Below are 14,357 nucleotides of genomic sequence, written 5' to 3'. Positions count from 1 at the left end.
AGAGATCGGAGTTCAGTTCGTCACCTCCGAGGCCCGCACACCTGCATCGATTTGCATTTCTTTGCTTACGTTTAACTTGGAGGACTCCTCGGCCTTTTGAAACAATCTAGACTTTGAAACGAGAGTAACCTTGAGTTACCTCAACTTTATCTCAATGTGCCTGAAGTAGAACGTACTTTCAGTTAGTCATGCATTATTATGGATTAAAAAGAGAAGAAGAAGCACCTTCATTTAAATGGGTCATTCGTTGAAACCTCAAGCGAAATTGCGAATTATGGGGTGGTTTTAAAAGAAAAGAAAAAACCTTGTGGGTTCTTAAAAGTATGTATTTTGCACGCAAGGAGGAATAGGAATCGCGCGTGAACACAGATTGCCTTAAAGGGATAGTTCACCCAAAAATGAAAATTATGTCATTATTTACTCATCCTCACGTTGTTCCAAACCTGTAGGCCTATATGAGTTTCTTTCTTCTGTTGAACACAAAAGAAGATATTTTGAAGAATGTCGGTAACCAGAAAGTTGACGGTAGCCACTGACTTCCTAATAGGAAAAATCAATGGCTACCGTCAACTGTCTGGATACCGACATTCTTCAAAATATCTTCTTTTGTGTTCAACAGAAGAAAGAAACCCATTCAGGGTTGGAACAACTTGAGGGTGAGTGAATGATGCCCTAGTGAAGTAGATGGTAAAGGCAGAATAATAACGAAAAACTCACACTTTTAAACTAGGCTACAGGCTTCTCATTGTACTAGAACATATCCCAAAATGCATATTTTAGAGTCACGTTTGTTCTGTCGCCTGTCAAAATGCTAACAATGATAGTGGCAAGAAAACAATCTAAAGTTGGCAGAAAGTTGACGAGTTTTCCACGGGATGGAGTCAGGATGTCTGTACCGCCTCCTCTGCTGTTCCAGCTCACTGCAGCTGCATAATTCCTCCGTCTCCAGCTCACCAGATCCCAAAGAGTCGCTTACTGTCGTCTACTATCGTTGAAAACAATATGCGCAACACTTAAGTAGCCCATAACATAAATATACATAAGCAATATAGGCTAGCCTACCATCTACAGTTATCCCGAAGAATCTCAAAGTCACGCGCATTATGAAAGTATTCTGAACAACGCTAACATTATTAGCGATGCTTTCATTAAATTCCTCTTTAGAAATGCGAGATTTTGAAACTCTCACATCAAACTTCCTGATAACCTGTGGGAGAAAACAAAATACTGCTGTCCCGATAACCCCGATTCAACTCGAGTCCCCACAAAATACTTCGCCATGGCAAATTTAAGCATCCGGACGCATGTAATCGTTTCGTTTCTCGTTCGGCTGTGGTTGGTTTCGGCGCTCGGTAGAGACTTTGCGAGGCTCCCACGCGCCTGTCGCGTGCAGCAGTACACGCGTGAAAGTGTGGCTCGCGACTCTTGTAGCAACATCGACCCCATGGGCGTGGCGTTGATGTTTGGCTTAAGCTATTGTTCGCCTCCCAAAGAGGGTCCTGAGAAATGTTGCAACTCAGAACTCGAGTATCTTTTTTTTTTTGGTTGCGTAATGCAGTGGTGCTGTTTGTATTCACACAATAGCCTATTTGTGAAAGCATTGAAACACATTCTTGCTGTCAGAGCATAACTATTCATAATACAAATACAAATAAGGGAGACCCTACAGCCCAGGGGCTAGTTGTCACAAAAGGTTTTTTTTTCCAAAATCATAATATTTTTTTCTGTTATAAACAAGTAAATACAGTAAAGCCACACCTGCAAGCTAGTCAGACAAGATTCATTTAATGATGGTTGATTTTAACCGAAAGGTTAATCTGTGTCAGGACAAGGTGTCGGATCGGGGCAAGTTGTTACACAACTTATATGTATTTATTTTGGCTAAAAGAGGCTCTACAACGAGTGGCTTTTGTGCCTTATAATTGTTTTACAATTATCTCATTTAAAGCTATTATTATACTGTTATTATTATTATTATTAGGCCTATTATTATTGTGTGTGTGTGTGGGGGGGGGGGGGGTTGTCTTTTTATTTAAATTAATTAAATAATTAAAGAGTTAATGGGGATTTAAGGGAATAAATAAAAAATATGCATTCCATGTCTGAACTACCTAAATTATTTGCAAATTATATTTTATTTGAAAATATGCACGCATGCAATCTTATTCATATGTATAATATGCCGAAAACACAAAATGTTTTTTTGTTTCGTCACATTCAGTTATATAATTTATGTGCTAGAGAAACAAGTGTGCAGAAATCTTTAGAATTTTGTCTTTGAACTTCCGTTTTTGCGGTACCTCTGTATATTTCTATGGCATAGGCCTAGCTGTCGAAGAGTAACTGTGAAGTGGATTTATTTATTGTAGATTTATTGAAATTGTAATATTTAAAGCGGACGTTATAACAAATGTCAGTAAAACGGGATGATTTTAAAACGAGTGGTTCATTTATAAATCTGTAAGATCTTACCTTCATGCTGTGGAAATACAAACCGGAAGACAGAATACAACAAGTGCAGCGCTGAAAAGGGGCGTGGCTAAATAATGAATGACACATGAATCATGTACATGATAGCCAGCAATGAGGAGGCCCGCGATTGGCTGTGGCTGGAGAAGACTCCATTGGGGGAACATGAACTTTTTTCCAGTGGGCAGATTGCCAAAACCCCTAACCTCGACCCCAGCCACATATGTAATTTAGTGGAGCACCTTGGAAATAAAGACAAAAAGGAAAACGATGAAACGGCCACCTGATTAAACCGTGCGGCGCGCGCATCATCCATCTTTTTTACATCGTGATTCGTGAGAGCTTCTGAACCGACTCCCGCACAGTGCTGACGCTTTGGCTGCTCTAATAGACCTTATTTAGAGCAGCGCCATGACAGGTATGAAATTATGAGTTTTTTGTCTACTGAAATTTCTTGGAAATATTATTTTTGCAGTGTTTCGTCAGCAGAACAGTAAAAAACACACACACAAAAACACACATTAAATAACAGGTCAACCCTCTGAAGAGATGTATGTCTATCCTTCACACAGCAGAGATGGAAAGTAACGAAGTAATGTTACAAATACTTCCTTACTGTAGGCTACTCAAGTAGATTTTTCAGATATTTTTTACTTTAGGCTAGCCTACTATTTATTTTTGTTCCGACTTTTTACTTTTACTCCTTACATTTTTAACACGAATATCGGTAGGCCTACTTTCTACTCCTTACATTTTACAAAATTGTCTCGTTACTTTAGTTTCAAATAATTTCAGTGGAGTTACCCTTATTATTTTTCGCGTCATCAACCCTTTGCAGGGAGTTTGATTGACAGGCGATCTGACCAATCATAATCCGCCATAAAAAGCAGTCAGGAGAGTTAGTAGATTAAAGGGTTAGTTCACCCAAAAATGATAATTCTGTCAGTAATTACTCACCCTCATGTTGTTCCAACTCCGTAAGACCTTCGTTCATCTTCGGAACACAAATTAAGATATTTTTGATGAAATCTGAGAGCTGGCTCACTCCTCCATAGACTTCTAGGTGACCGAAACTTGCTGGCCCAGTAAATGTATTAAAGAGATCGTGGGACTTTGTTTCATATAAAAAATAACCTGGTCTGTCCTGTCTGTCAGTGTGTTGTCAGTGTCCTCTCTGCTCCGCGATGTATTTTTCACTGCGTGAGAACTGCGTCGCTTGTCGGACAGCAACGGTAACTAAAGGGGATGGGAATATAGCCTACGTTGCACTTGACGCACCACTACAAGACGACTCGACAGATTCGGCGGCATTCATTCGCGGCAATTCATTACTTAGCCTACATGTAGATTCCTTTAAATGTTAAGGGGAAGATTAAAAAAGGGAAACTGGATCTGTGAATTCTCACAGAATCACAATTGAATTCTACTCAGTCAGAATCTTATTAACCTGGAGTCCCAGTCTGTCACAATAATCATATAGAGCTGGTAAGTCCCGCCCCTTCCGCTAACCCCACTGGACCTCTAGGTTGAAAAATCGTCAATGCAAGTGAATGTGAGAAAATAATTATTTTCTGGTCCCGTTTGAATTTTGCCATGAATGTGAACATATGTTGTCTGTGAATTTTTGATATAATTTTTCATGTGAAGAATGCTACAATTTAGCGGGTAGAAGTTTGATACGGTTAGACTTTGTGTGAGAGCACTTTGTGGACTACAACTCTTCGCTGCTTTCGACGCGGGAATCTGGCTAGCTTTATAGGCTATGTGATGTTTTAGGCCTATTGGCAGACATCCATTTAAAATGTAGGCAATGGCATATAAAGAACCTTTTTTCCAAATCCAGTTAAGTTTCTCAGCTTGCACTCTACTTCTACTTCTACTTTTACTTGAGTATTTTTCAACACAAGTATCTGTACTTCTACTTGAGTTCGGGAACTGAGTACTTTTGCCATCTCTGCCTCTTTCATTCCCGTTAAAAATCAAAGATGGCGTTGCTGTGAATAAGGTTTGTTGATACGATAACCAACGGTGGTGTTCTTTGGATTCGACTCAAGTGCAGCATGATATGTGAACATATGTGAACAACTTATAGATGCATCAGCAGATTAATATAAATAGAATAGACAATAGAATAGACAATAGAATAAAGATGAATCAGTCCTCCTAAGTAGAAGTAAGAGAAACCAATAGTGTATTGAGGAAGAGAAATCCTGAAAGGCTCCTTTCTCAGTCCAAACACCTTAGTCTTAAGTGTCACAAGGGAATTGAGAGTATTTGGGAGATCTGAAACTGCCTGAGACTATCTGATACCGTATGGACATGCAACTTTTTGGTTATTGTGGTAGCTTCTGCCACTCAAACTGCCTGGTTTTATTCGCTTTCTCCGCTGTAGAGCCTATGCGCCGGATTGCAAAGACTGTAGTTTTTCTTTTGAGCCACTTCCCTACTGGCTTCTGCTCTCAGTCACTGGACTCTTACTCAATCTCATCTCTTTATATAGCTCACAGGGAAGAGAGAGTCAATGGGGAATTAGTTTCTCTCACTATTATTAAATAGTTGGAGAGCATGGTAGACAAGTGAGGGGTCTGGGGTTTTGTGTAGAGCTTTGCTCTCACGGTCAACAGAATGTTATTTCTGGACTCTATATGAAAATGTCAGAATATGAGAACACCCCCTTTATGTTTTACACCAAAATGTAGAGACATGCTTTCTAAATCAAAGCCATTTATCTGTACTAAATATTTAATAATATGCCAGTTGCCCCTTGAAACCGATGATTAAGATGGAGAATTAATACCTTGATGTTGTTTAGGCAACAAGAACTCACAGTTTAGTTTTATTGTAGATTATTGTGACTGATTGAAGTAATAAAATAATGGAAATAAAGTACTGGCTCTCAAACAGGAATGTCAGGGATGTGCTTTGTGCAGAGAACAAACAGAACATTAATCATTGAGCTTTGACAATCATTGGACTTTTAGTGATCCACGATAATGTCCGCACTGTTATGTTTTTCAGAGAAGGTTTCTAGTGTTCTAGGGTTATAAAAACACTTGAGGAACACGGGAAGTATACTTCAGATGCTTGACGGTCAGTATGAGGAACTCTGAGATCTCAAATCTTTTCTGAACACCACAAGTTTGGTTGTAAGAATATTATTCTATGAATATCAAATGTCTTCTGATTGGCTGGTGAGAGTTTTTACAGCGAGGGCTCATGCAGTTGGGTCCTCCCTGCAGTGTTGTGGTAGCAGCACGACTCTGTATTCACCATGCAGCGCTGAAGAAAGATATCATGGCTGTGTGCCAATATTTCATGGTCGGGGATTACATTCAACAGGTATCGCTGTTGTTTTAAGCACTCCAGCCAAATCAATATTTCTCTGATTTTAACTACATATTGTTTGTGCTCATGTTCAAATTCAGAACTTTTCAGGATATAATGGCCCCATGCACTGTAAAAAAATGTTTGTACAGCAAAACTGTACAAATGCTACAATAAAAACCTGTTAATTGTAACTGTAAGTGTTTAACAACACATTATATGAATTTTAAAATGACAAAATCTATTAATTACATATATAATTTACAGTGATTTTTAGTGTCTTTAAGTGTCTTTTTTTAGTGAATCGATTGATCTAGTTCACAAAACCGGTCTAAATCTATTTTAACACAACTTTTAACTTTGTACTCTACATACACTAAAAATCTGTCAACTCAGATCTGCAGACTGGCTGTGAATTTCGGCAACTAGCATCGGCTAAAAGTCATATAGTGTATTTCAGCCTTAAATTATCACATGACTTTAGAACACTTGGAATGCATGAGTCATATAAACCACTTTTATTGTACTTTTATGGTGCTCATAGATCACTATATTACTCTATTAATATTTTTTGTGTGTTCCAGAGGAGAAAGTACAATAAGTCCTGCAGGATTGGAATGGCATGAGGGTGAGTAAATGATTACGCAATTTTCATTTTGGTTGAACTATTTATTTAATGCAATTGAATTGCGTCACTAAACAAGATGGCAATAATGTATTTCTTGCAACCTCACAACAAAGTAGAAAGGACAGCTCAGTTATTACCCGATTAATTCTAGAGTCTAATTCATATTGATTTACTAGATCCTTCATTTTCAACCCCTCCTTGCCATATTTGTGGCAAATAACATATGGGGTCAGAAGCGCATCAGTGCAGGCTAATGTCATGCTGTATTGATTCCTCTGCAGTGTGCTTTATCGAGGGGCCGACTCTCGGGAATAGGGTGGGCTGTGCGCACACTGATAGAGGTGCTGTTCTTCATCATTGGCTCTACACCTTCCCCACCCCCACATCTATGAATTATTCATGATATGCTAATGAGCCACAAACGAATTTCAAGGGCCTCTTTAATAGCTGTTCAATGTCCAGTGGTAGCAGCGGGGCCAGATCAGGCGACAAAGACAAGCTGACAGTGATGGTCTTGGCAGAGTCTGTGCGCTGCACGGGGCCCCTGATACAGCGGCTGTCCTGAGGGCCCCGTGTCTGATGAGCTGATCCATGCTGCTCTGCCACGCTGACCTGTGAGTGTGTGAAAGGGGATCTGAGAAAGGGAAGGGGATGTAAGCTGTGACACATGTGCTGTTCCCTGCCACTCCATGTCTGAGCTCTTACACACTAAGAGGATCGTAACACTCTCAGATCCCTGTGCTCACAGCCCAGGGCAGTTTCACCACTGTGTCTGTTCAACACAGGGAGTTTCACTTTGAATAACCACGTGAGAGCTTTTTATATTTTCACGTCATGATGGATGTTGTAGCAGGAATCAAAAATATATGCTTTTTCCATAGATAAAATGCTACATGACATGGTATGTAGAGTGGCCGCATTTACACTGCAGGTCTTGATGCCCAATTCCGATTTGTTAGACTATATCCTTACATCTTCTTTTAAAAGTGTCCCATATCTGATTTGCATTTACACTGTACACTTGGCGAAACAACCCAAGGTAGAAAAAACGTTGCGATTTGAAATGTCGAAGATTATAATACAAGCTTTTGCTTGCCGTACCATCAAATGTCAGCAAAACATTGGTCTCTTAAGGCAGAGAAACAAAGAGCTTGTCGCAGCCTGGGTGAATGTAGCAATGATCACTGCTGTGGTTGGTGTCCACTTGTGTTGACGTTGTTCGCCACCGTCGCTTTTTCAATGATGTAGGACTCACATTGACAGGGGAATATCCTATCTGTCCACTTACATGGCAGACGCAAATGGAAGTATCCGATTCATATCAGATTTATTTCCACATATGAATGAGGCCTGAAACCGATCTGAGAATATCGGAATCAATGTGCTTTTTTCCTACTTACATGTTTGTGGGTTATATCCGACCTGTGCCACATGGGAGGAAAAAATCGAATTGGGTTACTTAAGTCATGTAATGTAAATGCGACCATAAAGAATCTAAGTCATAATAAAAAATTAATGAATGCCTTTGCATTATGTAATACAATATCAAGCCAAGTGACATTTATTTAGAAAGATATCACAAATACACCTTTGTGTGTTAGGTTTTAAATGATAAGACCATAGTTATCTAGTTCAAAATGAAGGGAAAATGGACGTTGTGGTCGTCAAACGTTAGTCTATCATGTTCATAGTTAATGTGATGAACTACACCTGTGGTGACTCTAGGATTTTGAGGGGAACTGACATTCTTACACCAGTTGGTTAAAAAAGCAATTGAGTAAATGTCTTTAGCATCATTTGTTAGCAGATGCAACTGATACTTCATAACGTTATGAACATTGTGACTCCAAAAGTGTCCAAATACCTGATGAGATGTGTATGTTTACACTACTGTTCAAAAGTTTGAGGTAGGTAACATATTTTAATGTTGAAATTGAAAGGTGTCTTTTATGCTGACCAAGGCATTCATTTGACCAAAAACACTGATAAAAAGTAACTTTTTGATATATTATTACAATTTTAAATAACTGTTTTTATTTGAATATATTTAAAAATGTAATATATTTCTGTGATGGAAAAGCTGAATTTTCAGCAGCCAATACTCTTCAGTTCAGTGTCACATGATCCTTCAGAAATCATTCTAATATGATGAATTAGTGATTTTTTTGTATTATTATCAACAATGTTAAAAACAGTTGTGCTGCTTAATATTTCTGTGGAAACTGCGTTGCATTGTTTAAATAAACCTTTCTTTTCTTTCTTCACAAAGTAAAAGTCTTTACTGTCACTTTTTATCGATTTAATGCATTCTTGCTGAATAAAAGTATCGTTTAATAAAAGGAATAAAAACCTCTAACTGATCCAGAAGAAAATAAGTCATCCAGGTATGAAACAACATGAGGATGAACAAACAATGACAGTTTTTTTCTTTTTAGGGTGAACTATCCTTTTAAAAATGCTGTAGGCCTATATCTCCTGACATACACCTTGCTCTGTTCATCTCAAAATATCTCATGTCAGACAGAACAATTCAGCATCTTTCCCTATAGTGTATAATAGACTGAGTGGGCCAGTGAGATAATTTTTTCTAAAGGATTCTCCAGACGCCCGGCTGCACCGTGCAACATACAGCTTGGATGGACAGACAGGGTTAGTGGGGCTATAATAAAGCAGACCAAACATAAAAGCCTGTCATTAGCCTTTCACAGATGCCCATAGTGCTCCCAGATCGGTTGGGTGGCCGGAAGGGGTGAAAGGGCTGACCTGGGAGCTGTGGAGGAAAGAGCCGGGCGTAGGGGGCCGCAGCTCTCGTCTGATCTCAGAACAGCTCCTTCCTCCGCATCTCCATTACCATGTCAATCCCAAGGAAAAAACAGAGCCTGCCTGGTCCCAGCAGTGGTCCGGATCCATATGGAGCTGCCGGGTCCTGGAATGAATAGTGAATGGAGCGGCTGCTGCTGGAATCTGCCTCCCAGCCTTTGTGAACAGGATGACCAAAGACAAGAGGGAGCTTTTGCAGATGGCCGGGGCTATAAATAGGTAGCTAGTCTATCTCCTCGTTGTCAGTCTGTCTATCTGTCTCTCTCTCTCTCTGCTACCCGACCGGCCCGGGCTGCAGCAGGCTCAATAAATAAACGCTTCGTGGTGACATATCACATGTTAGGATGTGGCTGTAGGGCTAAAGGCATGACACGACATCTCGCTCGAACTTTCATTACTTAAAACGTTCGTGCGTAGTACCCACAGATGAACAAGTCTGTGCACTTTTTTCGATTTAAACAAGGAAGCATTGTGATCGGAAGTCAAACGTCTCGCAGATGGACTTTAAAATGATAGTTAAATCCACCCATGTTGTGCAGATTGAGGGTTCTTTGTCATTAAACTAAGCCTTAGTATTGAAGCCCATCTGGCCATGCGTATGCGTGCGTGTTTGTGTGTATGCGCATATGCAAGCATGTGTCTTTAGCTGTGTGTGTGTTTGCATGCTGGGATTGTATGCATTGTTCAAGACACACTCTATGTTCGGGATAGCATGCTAACATATACTCGCTGTTATTTCGGTTTATAGTGTGTGTGTTACATTTTTCAAGACACTACAAACCACACTGCACAGAATATTGTATGCCATAATGCAGCCTTCTTGACTTGACCTTCCATTTGCAGTCCGACAATGAACAGGAGGTAATTAGAGCTGTAAATATTGACTTTTTTTGGGATCAGATGCCATAAGTTAAAGTCTGCAAGAAATGAAACATGAAACGATCATCTTTCCTTCCCTATTGTGACGTATATTTGAGTGAAACAGCTTCTTGGATGAGAAAAAATGTAGTAGTAAACACGTCGAAGAGAAGAGATGTCACGGCAAGAGTGAAAAAAAAAAAAAAACGAATTGTCCATTTTGATTTTATGGTGTCTGTAAGACATTTTTATGGAAAATAATATTTACACATATACTGTAACACCACACATACTGTTTAAACATTTATTGTTACGTAATGCCTCACTTAGTATTTAGGTCAAAGATGTGCTGCTCAGTTTTCTGTCCATTCTATTCATGTATTTAAAAACACTTAAGTATACATATACATAAAATAATGACTTTCTTATGACTTTTGTGTATTGTGCTCTATTCGGTAAGTTGTAAACTAAAATATCAAGCAAGTTGTGGAAACTACAGGTACTGTGAAGTGCTTTTCCCACTCATCCGGTTGGCATCGAGATCCCGCTGGCTCTGATTATTGGAAACACAGATATAATGTCTCACACGCACATCTAATGCGCTCTGGCTCTAGAATAGCACCTAAGATAATCATTAGAAGTGACGTTCTCTTGATGGTTTTGCATCTGGACCACACAAGGGAAAATAATTGCAGCGCTGCACCACGGTTAGATAAGATGGCACCTGGCCTGGCGTGGACAGGTCACATGCTTTTTCTTAGAATCGCTAGAGATGAAAATGCGAGAGAGTGAGTTCATTGTCCAAAAAAGAGAGCATGAATTGTACGCCCACAGCCCACAACAATGAAATCCCTAAACAAAGCAGCCAGGTGGTCAGTGCAGGTGGCCCAAACCTATAACTCAATAGGCTCAGTTTGATTACATCACATTGTAAAACTTGTTTGGTAAAGCATGAAACATTATGATTCAGAAACAGAAATTCATTTTTATGTTTTATAATCATCTCACTCCACTTAAATTATTTCCAAATCTAGTTACACAGACATACTGAAGCCATTTGTGATCTTCACAAAATCTGTTTTGAACTACAAGCTTGTGGCCAACTGCATGCATTTAAATTAAAGACAGTGCAGATGGAAGAACACAATAGAAAACACACCAGGCTTTTGGGCCATAGCCTATTCAGTAAATCCTAATGGGAAAAGTCTCTGATCTTACCTTTTGAGACCAATACTAATACGAGATACTAATACTAATAATCACCTTGTGTTGTCATACTATATTGCCTTCACAGATATATATATATATATATATATATATATATATATATATATATATATACATATATATATATATATATATATATATATATATGTATATATATATATGTATATATATATATATATATATATATATATATATATATGTATGTATATATATATATATATATATGAAGAGTTCAGATGCAAAAGCCTCTAAATGCCATCTGAAATTTTCTTCTAGAATGATCATTTTTATCAAGCTTGTATATTTAAGTTCAGTAATTTCACTTAAATGACAATTAATAGGTCATTTTCATTGGCATTTAAGTGAAATTACTGAACTTAAATATATGAGCTTGATAAAAATGATCATTCTAGAAGAAAATTTCAGATGGCACTTAGAGGCTTTTGCATCTGAACTCTTCATATATATATATATATTGCTATAAAGGCAATATAAGGTGACAAATGGTCAATGTTTGTTCAGTGAACTATATTTTTTTTCAATAATGATAACAGCTTTTTCTAGCATACTCAGAAATTTTAGAGTAAAGTGTGACAGCCGAGCCCAGTCTCCCCTATATATATTAGGAAAAGTGTATTGTCACCTTAGTTTTATTGCAGCTCCTACAGATGAATTTTAAGTCAAAATATTCCATGTAGCCTCTTAATAAATATAAAGTAAAAAAAAAAAAATGCATATACTGTTTGCACTTTATTCCAATGGTCCACTTTAGACATTCTACTAACTTATAAGCATATTTGTAACTACATGTCAACTAACTCTCAATAGAGTATTAGTACTGTTTGATAGGGTTAGGTGTTAGGATTTGGGTTAATAAAAAAAGTGACATATAGTTGCAAAGTTACATATAGTCAGTAGAATGTCTGTTGGGTGAGCATCACAATAAAGTGTTAGCAGATATTAAGCAGACAGTTAAAACTCTAATGAAAGTGATTTGACATGTAGTTGCAAATTAATTTAGTAGATAGTCTAAAATGGACCATCGAAATAAAGTGTTACACAAATAATTACACTAGAATTGGAAATATGTTGTTTAAAATGGTTTTACGTGACGTTTATCATCTCACACTAGGTCACTGCTTATAGTCCGGTCACCTGTTTGTCCAGTCTTGAGTCCCGTCAGTGACATGTGGAGCTGGGAGCTTTGACACTGGGCTGCGTCATGACTGAGCTCCTGAGCCTTGAGCATGAGGGGTTTAGCTTCACGCAGCGTCTGTGAGGGTATAGCGGACCTCCTGCCATCCAGTTCAGTCCAGCCTGAGCAACAGACTGCAAGGACAGGGCAGATGGGCTGAGGATCAAGCCCCACACTCTTGTCAACTGTCTCTCTCTCCTTTCGTATATCTATTTATCCTGTTCTTATATCAAAGACTGTTTAAAATGAGTTCTGTAAGTAAAAAACTTTTAAAATACAGCATCTTTTCCTATTGAATATAGATATATGAGGGTTCAAGTTGGTGGGAAACACACCTCTGATGCTTTCCTGAGAGAACTGAATATTGTCTCATTACAGATAGCACAAAATTTCTTTTATTTCGTTGCCCATCCTCCTCTTCACAGAAACTTAGTCAGTGGTGTCATTACTGTAAATCAAAAGCTTCTTTGGCATTATCTAGTTCCCCTTCTGGCTCTGTAGGTTAGAACAGATGTTGGAAAAGAGGACAAAATGGATCTCCCCCACAGAGGGAAGCTTTTCTTGCCATCGCTAATAGAAACTCCTTGAAATGCTAATGTCCACAGTGAATGTGGCCCGGGCTTGCATAGAGATGGTGGGAATACACTCTGATCCCCGCAAACCCCCTTTTGTCATAAGACTACTGAAATATGCTATGTAAAGGACATCTGAGACCCTGGTGAGAGGAGAACATTTGAGCAAAGAATGACAAAAGAGCAAAGAAACATTACCTCAAATCTCCCCCACACATGGAGTAAGACTGTGTGAAGGAATCCCATCAACCCAAGCCTGCGATGGTACACCAGGAAACGTTAATTTTCTATTTGAATATATTTTAAAATATAATTTCTTCCTGTGATGGCAAAGCAGAATTTTCAGCATCATTGCTTCAGTCTTCAGTGTCACGTGATCCTTCAGAAATCATTCTAATATGCTGATTTGTTGCTCAAGAAACTCTTTTTAATTTTTTTATTACCAATGATGAAAACTTTTTTTTAGGATTCTTTGATGAATCGAAAGTTCAAAGGAACTTTTTGTAATGTGATTTTACTTTCACTTTTGATCAGTATTAATTTCTTTACATTTTCAGTTTTTTAACTTAAGTCATCAGCCTTATTTTCCAAAAAGTCATATCTGCTTATTTTTGCTTTCTTATTTAAAAAAAAAAAAAAGCATTTCTTTTTGTGTTTAAAAAAAAAATCATTTTCTTACACTCGTTTTTTTCTGCTCTGACACCCTCTCTCTTCTGCACAGATTTGTTTCCGTCTCACACACACACACACACACACACACACAGACGCGCTGGTGTCCCCAGCAGCAGCTGGTGGAAGGAGTTGAGCAGAACCCTTCTAAAGCCCTGCTGCAGAGGCCATGTGGACACTTTAAAGCTCTTCTCTGCAGCCTGTGAAGTTGTTAAGGAGCTCTGCAACACTGGCGACTGGCGCTGTAAATTCCATGCCAGCTGTAGCGCACAGCCCCCCTCCTTCTGTTTCTCTTTCTGTCTCTTTTCTTTCATTCCATCTATCACTGCGCCCTCTCTGTGGCAATAGATGTCCCATCACGCTTCTGCTGTGACCATGCGGGCACAGGATTTGCGCAGCTCTGTGCTTTATGTGTAATAGTGAAGCCCATCTGGCTACAGGAGGGATTTTTACCTGCGCTCAGAACTGAGAGCTATTCGGATCAGACGCATGCAATAGCCCCTTTACACCTGGAATTAACATGCAATTTGTGTCCAGATAGTATGTGGATATTCTTTAGCTGGGTTTTATATTTTGCCTTTAAATGCATTTTAAT

This window comes from Rutilus rutilus, assembly GCF_951802725.1.
Source record: "Rutilus rutilus genome assembly, chromosome: 21".
Lineage (NCBI taxonomy): Eukaryota > Metazoa > Chordata > Actinopteri > Cypriniformes > Leuciscidae > Rutilus > Rutilus rutilus.
Note: the sequence above shows the minus strand (reverse complement) of the source record.